Source organism: Hibiscus syriacus, unplaced genomic scaffold (genome assembly GCF_006381635.1).
Source record: "Hibiscus syriacus cultivar Baekdansim isolate YM2019G1 unplaced genomic scaffold, ASM638163v2 tig00109992_pilon, whole genome shotgun sequence".
Taxonomy (NCBI): Eukaryota; Viridiplantae; Streptophyta; class Magnoliopsida; order Malvales; family Malvaceae; genus Hibiscus; species Hibiscus syriacus.
Window position 1 is genome coordinate 301,912 of NW_024062552.1, and position 5,997 is coordinate 307,908.

At 29.6% G+C, this 5,997-nt stretch overlaps 2 long non-coding RNA genes across 2 annotated transcripts; both read left to right on the top strand.

The window, feature by feature from the left end:
* The first annotated feature begins 1,284 nt into the window (after positions 1 to 1,284).
* Positions 1,285 to 3,591, top strand: LOC120212061. The gene is made up of 3 exons (XR_005524654.1): positions 1,285 to 1,417; positions 3,207 to 3,343; positions 3,577 to 3,591. It is a non-coding gene; the product is annotated as an uncharacterized LOC120212061 (long non-coding RNA).
* Positions 1,560 to 2,917, top strand: LOC120212062. Its single transcript, XR_005524655.1, has 3 exons — positions 1,560 to 1,798; positions 1,881 to 2,056; positions 2,155 to 2,917. It is a non-coding gene; the product is annotated as an uncharacterized LOC120212062 (long non-coding RNA).
* Positions 3,592 to 5,997: the final 2,406 nt, after the last annotated feature.

A 5,997-nucleotide genomic window follows, 5' to 3' on the forward strand; every position in this document is an offset into this window, starting at 1 on the left:
AACTATACAATTTATATTTATATATTATGTATAATTATAAATAATATATATTGTATAAATTATATAGTTTATTAATATAAATTATACAGTTTATATATATATATAGTATATATGGTTTAGGGTTTAGGATTTATGGCTTAGGTTTAGGGTTTATATTTATATAAACTACATATTATAATTTATATTTATATATTTTATTTTATACTATTTATATAAACTAAAGTTTATATTTATATACTATATATATATGAACTATAGTTTACATATAAACTATATAGTTTATATACTAACTATAGTTTACATATAAACTGTAGTTGATATTTACGTATGAAATATATATATAAACTATATAGTTTACATATGAACTATATATATAGTTTATTAGTGAACTATATACACTATTTATATAGTATATACTATATATATAAACTATAGTTTATATTTATATACTACATACTATAGTTTATAAATTATATATATTATATAGTATAATTTACAGATGAACTATATATAAAAATCCTAAACCCTAAACCTTAAACTATTATATAGTTTATTAGTATATATAAACTATATGATATATATAGACTATATGGTATATATAAACTATACATTATATATAGTTCATTAGTATATATAAACTATATACTATATAGTTCATTAGTATATATAAACTATATATTATATAGTTTATTAGTATATATAACCTATATAGTATATGGTATATACAAACTATATATTATATAGTTCATTAGTATATATAAACTATATAGTATATATAAACTATATATTACTTTATAACCTATTGTATATAATTTATAAACTATAGTTTATATTAATGTTAATTATCTTAACTATAATTTATATTAATATAGTATATAGTTTATAAACTATACAATATAATTTATAACATATAGTTTATATTAATATTAATTTTATAGACTATATTTTATATTAATATTAATTATAAATTATAAACTATATTATATTAATATAAGTTAATATTAATATTAATTATAATATATACTTATTTTAATATTAATTATAAATACCATTTTTTCCCGCCTCCTCCCGCCAAACCCTCCCTCCTTTATTTTCGGTCTCTATTCTTTCCCGCTCAGCATCCAAAAGTTGCCGAACACGGGTCAGTAAGAGATCTGAGTTGCAGGCTCAGTTGAACTCGGTTCTGGAGGATTTAAAGACAATTATTACCCTTCTCTGTTCGTTTGCCACTCGCTGAGTTCGCTAGGTTATTTTAACCCCCTCTCGCCCTATTCTCACTCTCTCTCTCTCCGATTTTCTCTGCTTCCAAACAACGTTTGTTCTCTTTCGTTACTAATAATCTCTTTATTGTTCCCTGTTTTGGCTATTTCTAAAGGAGCGGTGGAGATCCGTTTATCTTTTTAGCTTTCTGGATAAGGTTAGATTCTTCATGTAAATCTTCTCTCTTTGACTCTTTTGGCGGTAAAGTTTCTTCCCTTGAGTTTGATTTGTTTGATTCTTAGTAATAGATATTTGGATCTGGTAGCGATTTTTTTTTTGTTCCAAAGTAGTTTTTGTGAAGAAAATGGTTCCTCAAAAATCGGGGTCAGATTTGACAGGTCTATTCCTGAGGGCAATGACCTTGGTGGTCTTTGTGAAGAAGATCATGGTTTCTTCTGTGCTGGTGGCTTATTCAACCCATCTTTCATTTTAAACACCTTTTCTGATTTTTTGTGGACCTTTTGTCTAATCTTATTAACGTTTGGGTAGTTCTGGAGGTGATGATGTTGACAAGCTGGTCATTAATGAAAATTTTGAGGTTTGTATCACTGGTTAATACGTGAGAGCTATTGTTTTATCATGGTCACAATTATTTTTTCTAAAACTGTCTCATTTTTTAGGTCGCATTGAATGAAATCAAAAGCAGTCCCTTATATTGTTTGTGAAAGACAGAGAAGTCTATAGCTGGAAATACTGATATATATACTGCCTTGAAGAGTAAGCTTGATAATTTGCCAACAAACATTGTAGTAAAGTAATTGGTTCTCATACACAGATGGATAACCACAAGGAAAAAGTAAGCAAGTTACTATATTTTGTTTAGCTCTGCTTTTTTCTTTTGTGCTTTACAAATTACTTTTTAACGGATTGTTGTTGCCAATTGTGTTTCTGCAGTCCCACCCTGGCAGTCTTCTGTTCACAAAGTTTGTTCCAACCAGACTGCTCTGATTGATCTTGCTTTTCCAGTATGTCAAGCACCTGACCCTTTTATTTTGCCTAATTTCTTTTACCTGAAAGATTGAATATATTGACAAAGTGTTCCAACTGTTCAATGACGGTCTAAATTTAACTATATACCTGACTTGTCCTAGTGGTTTTTAACTCTCTGCTTGTGTTAACCTTTAGAAGGATCATGTGTGATCATATGATAATGTGTCAAAGGTTTACACTTGTATTTATACATGTTGAAACGACATCCTTTGTCCCTTGGAATATGGTATTCTCCTATTTTTCCTAGCGTTCTCCTTCCAATAACACACCTGATGTATCGTTACCTGTGCAGGATAATTTTGGTAGACTTCATGAAAGGGGTAAAGAAACAGGTAAAACCATGAAACAAGTAACTCGCATTTTCCCTAACAAAGTGACAATCCAGTTGCCTCAGGTGCATATTTGTGGGTTCCTGCATCAGTTACCCTCATAAGTCATATCTTGTTAGAATAAGTCATTCTTGTTAGAATATTTGTGCTTTACTTTTGGACTGGAAGCAGCAGTTGGAACGGGACATTGAAACTCTTAAAGCACAGGCAAATTTTGTTAGCATTCGATCAGTGAGTAACACTTTAATCCTGCTCTGTTTTTTCTTTTTTCCAGCTGTGTGCTCCCTGTTTCTGCATGATATTAAAAGCTTCTGTCTCAAAGTAAATTGCCTGAATCTGACTTATTTTATTGTCCATGTGTAGGGTAAGTAACCTTATTGAGATGGATGAAAAGTTTATTATAAAAATACACACCTCCTCGTCCACTTCTCCTGAACAGGCAAAAGTTGCCTTCTGTTTCCTTGATATATAGGAATTTCTGAATTGTTAATGTGTTTGTCTTAGTATATTTTGTTTGTATTATATCATTATGTGCCTCTATATCCATGCATGATGGTTAATGTAATTTTGCAAAGTAGTTTAACTTCATATTCTGATCACGAAAATGTTGTTCCTCTTTCACTACAGTGGTGAGGGCCATGTGAGTTGTTTGAACTGAAATAGTGTTGTCGACGGTCTTCGACAGAGATAAGCTTATTGGTTCTATCAGTGTGCACAAGAACATCGGGATTTTGGATTTCGAAGCATCAAATTTATTTTACCATGTGAGTTGTACCAGATTTGCAGGTTATACTATCAAGTCTCTTTTAGTTTATGAATTTTGAACCGGTCTATTCATAATTTGGTATGTTTGCTTTTGGAAATTGATGTTTTTTCAAATGCAGTGAAAAATACAAAAATTTGTTTGTTTTGATATAGAGCCAGGCCTATCTAATCTAGAGTCTATTGTTAATTGATAAAAAGATTTAGGAGTTTATAATCTTATTTTTCATGTCAGGGTGGTTTTGGCCGAGTCTGGAACCATGGTTTATTGGCAAATATCATTGAAGAGGAGGTTTATGTTCTAGTCATTGATGAGGTACACTCTTGGCTCTGTTGGTTTTTCACCTGCATGCTTGGTTGCTTTAATTTGTTCTAAGTTGATTTTTTTCAAAGTCGGAAATGTTTGGCACTGTTGGCCATCGAATTCCCTTTGACTTTACCATTGATTATATGTTTTCTTAATGCAGGATGCTTGTTGAATTGATGCAATAATGCTTGATGAATTGGTACATTGATGCTTGTTGGTTGCTGCTGTCTATTACTCATTGATGCCTTGTAAATTATTGTTGTTGGTGTGACTTAAATCAATTTTTGAACCTTATAAATTCTTATCTAAATAGTTACTCATGTGGAATTATGTTAGTGGTATTTTGATTTTTAAAGCTAGAAAGTTACCTATAATTAAACATGTTGGCAACATTTTGATATAAAGGCTCGATGATGATATTTTTGGTAGTATAGTTAGGCTTTTAGCCTTGTAAAACTTTAGCTATAAGATTTGAGATCATTTATTTAAACATAAATTTATTTTGTTTAGTTGATTTTATTGTAATTTTAGTGTTTTCAAGTACAATAAAATTAATTTCATTTATAAATTTTTTGTTTTAGTATTTGTAATGTTATTCAAGTTTTAAATATTTAATAAGTTCATCATTTCAACTAATGTATTTTTATTTTAAAATTTCAAGTTAAGTTATACTTAAATTATTAATCAATTTTCACATTAAAAGTAAATTAGATTTATGATCAAGTTCAATAATATAATATTTAAATTTAATTTAGTGAACGTAAATGAAATTTATAATATAAGAAATATAAATAATATAAAGAATTGGAATTAATATAAAAATCAAATTTATAATATATAAATTATAATTAATACAAAACTAAATTTCAAAAAGTAATCGTATTAATTTAATTATCATAAGTTTATTATAAATTTAAAATAACATAATTATATTAATTGTAACTTCACTTATAAGTCAAGATACTATCAGATCATTTCAATAACATGTCGGATCATTTACAGGTTGAGTCAATTACATGTCAGGTTCATAACAGGTCAGGTTGAAAACAGGTCGAGTAATACCAGTTATTTACCAGGTCAATCTCGGATTCGGGTTCATATTAGTCGGATGCAGTTCAGGTTCGGGTGTCATATTTTCGGTTCAATTCGGGTTCAGGTCATTCTCAGGTTGGATGCAGGTCGGGTTCAGATCCGTAATTTCCAGGTCCAATTCGGGTTTAGGTCAACACCAGTTCTGACTCGAATCGGTTTCGGATCATCACAGCGCAAGTCAAAAACAGTTTTGATTTCAGTCGATTTCAGTCAGTTTTACAGGTCGGGTCAGCTTTTTACACCCCTAGCTGCAAGGATACAAAACACTAAATGAAGCAATTAACTAGAGTTTCTATGGATATTCTCATATTGCTTTCGTGGTTGAATAATTGTGTCAATTAATTAAGTGAAAGTCTAGGGATTGTCGAGTATTTGATCTTTCTTTGTCAAATGGTTGAGAGTCTTTAAAAGAGATATTACAACTTAGTAGATATTACAAAGTAATATCTGTTTTATATACTCTTAATCATTTGCAATAAACATTCAATAACCCTGCTGCGATTCAGGTGCTCGAACCCGTAACCTTTAGAAACAACAACGATTCCTTAATCATTTAGTTAGGTTGGTTCGTACAAATAAATTATGATATTTGAATTATAATATTTTAAATAAAGTGAATTAAGTCGGAAGAAGCATCCTCATAAATAAATTAAATTAAAAAATATCATTATATTAAATTTGTATAATATTTAATCTACATTAAGTATATATTAACCTACAAATTGAATATTAACGATTATATAAATAATTGTTAAAGAAGGTGTGCCTAACCAAGTATAGATACTATAGGGTAGGTATCCTGTGGAAGAGAGTTGTTTTTATCCCATTCTTCCTCTGGATGAACTATTTAATCATGTTGAAGACCGAATCTGTAAGTCAGATTCTGACACACTTATTTTACCATATTTCAATATGCAGGGATCCAAATTCGTTTTTAAAAAGGTGAATTTTATATTAAAAAGACTAGTTTTGATCAGAATTGATTACAAATGTCAGAAAAATTCTCCATCTCTAGAGAATTCTGACTTGTTCTAGCATGCCACTCAGGAATCAATTGAGCATTATCTTTCTTTTGTAGGCCTTTGCGGTCCTTCAAATGATTTGGCAAATCAAAGGCTTCCTCGTTGCATGCATGAAGGCAAAGAGGGACAGAATCAACATTTAATTCCAATCCAAATACAAAGGCCCGCTTTAGAACTCGGTTCAAGCTTGAGTCGTATGTTAATTAACTTATTTTAATTCGTTAAGAACTAAAAT